The 1,913-nt window shown below is 40.6% G+C and overlaps 1 pseudogene across 1 annotated transcript; it reads right to left on the bottom strand.

Moving 5' to 3' along the window:
* Nucleotides 1–324: 324 nt before the first annotated feature.
* On the bottom strand, nt 325–1,625 carry LOC144563206 (VQ motif-containing protein 4 pseudogene; annotated as a pseudogene). Its single transcript, XR_013514282.1, has one exon. The product of XR_013514282.1 is annotated as a VQ motif-containing protein 4 pseudogene (transcript).
* Between the last annotated feature and the right edge of the window lie 288 nt (nt 1,626–1,913).

Raw genomic sequence — 1,913 nt, 5'->3', positions numbered from 1 at the left:
TATTAAGATATTTCGTTTTTATTTTTCCTTCTACAATATAAAAGTAATGAAAATCACAGGTTGGCATGGTCAAAACTTGGCAGAAAATAATGTGGAACCACCTTTTCTGAATATAGCCATTGTTCTTTATTAACACGCCAGATTTGGAGAAGAGAAATCAAACTATTTCTGAAAGTATGGTATAAAATTGAACAAAAAACCAGAAAGTTCTCTAAGATGACAACAAAAAGTTTTCAACCAATAGAGGCAATTGACCATATAATTAGATTTGGGGTGCCTAAGAAAGAAGGAATTGGTGAAAAGAAAATAAAAATGAGAAAAGAAGAATTAAGTTAAGCTCAAATTTCACAATTTCAATACATCTCTGCTTTACTTCATAAAAACCCACACCTTTCCTTCCTCAAAAAAAAAAGGAAAAATAAAATAAAAGAGAACACTAAATAGTTGCAAATTTCAAGAAGAAAATTGAAGCCAAATACAACGAGTACTACCAAATCATCACATGATCTCTTGTGCAAGGATTAATTCTACCACAAATGAGCAGTAGAAATTGACTCAGCATATAAACATGGCACAAATTCATGTTAACAACTTGATTGACTTGGTTGATACCATGTTAATTGGAGATTGATCTGGCACGAAACAACTCAAATCAGTCTGAAGAAACCCTAGGAGATGTCACTGGAAAGAGCGGTAGCAATCGAGGAGGCTCAGCACCTCTCGGCGACGGGTGCAAGTAGAACTTTTTCTCAGCAATCGCCTTCTCTTCTTCCATTGCATTAACTGCCTCAGCTGGTGAAGACAGACTTGGGCTCAGTGGAGTTACCGGGCTTAAAACAAGAGAAGGGAAATCCAATATGCTCGGGGAAAGCACGTCAGGTTGTGCACGAGGTGAGAAGAAGGTGGGTCCAGTAGGCACTAACGGGCTAATGGATTTGAGATTCTTGATGGAACCACGACGCTCGTATAGCTTGAAAGATTGCTTCTTCGGTCCGGTGGGACCCCGATTGTTAATTAGGGGAGGAGATTTGCATGAAGTGGTGTTGCATGAGGTGGAGCCGGTGAGCATTTGCACGACTTGCTTAAAAGAGGAGCTGTCGGCTTGCACGAAGGTGGTGGGATAAGGGGTGGTTTCAATTGTTCTTGGGATGGCAGTGTTGGGTTTCGGGGTTGTCGGATAAGGTACCGATCCGGATCCGGTAGTGGAGCCGTTGTTGGTGCTGCTGCCTGAGGAGGAGGTGGAGGAGTTGGGGGAAGGGGGGAGGGTTAACGGGTTCTTCTCGGTTCTGGGCTCCATTGAAAGGAGCTAAGGGTCTCAGCTTTGCTCTCAGAGAGTAGATCAAGCTTGAGAGAACTTGAATTGGAGATGTAAAATGCCAAATTGAAACCTCTATCTGTCTTTCTCCCTCCTTGACTCCTCCTCTCTCTCTCTCTCTCTTTATCAGTGTGCCTGTGTTTCTTCTTTCTCCTCTTGTATTGGTGTGAAGGGAGGGGGCGGAGAAAGTGAAGTTTGCTTTGGAAATAGGTTTGCAAGAGGATGATGGATTTAGACTGAGAGGAAAAAAATGGGGTATAAAGGGAAGAAAGAGAAGGTGCGTGTTGTAGGATTTGTGGAGGCCATTGACTTGAAAAATTGATTCCTTGACCCGGTTTTATATTTTATTCATGAACCGGAATTTTTCAAATTAACTGAACCGGCTATGTTTGCTCGGTCTGTTCCTGTTATGGTACGGTACAGACTCGCTTTTACATTTGCATTTTTTTTCTATATATGCGTTCGCTATAATTTACAGGTTATACTGACTATGAATTTATTTAAAAATGATGATCACCATTCACCAGTGAAATAATAATTAAATGTTAACAAAAACACAGTTATACATGTGTTCGCTATAATTTAGATAGCTTGTTTA

Source organism: Carex rostrata, chromosome 12, assembly GCF_964058835.1.
Source record: "Carex rostrata chromosome 12, lpCarRost1.2, whole genome shotgun sequence".
Classification (NCBI taxonomy): domain Eukaryota; kingdom Viridiplantae; phylum Streptophyta; class Magnoliopsida; order Poales; family Cyperaceae; genus Carex; species Carex rostrata.
The sequence above is the reverse complement of the archived record's forward strand: the minus strand, read 5'-3'. Positions and strand labels throughout refer to the sequence as shown.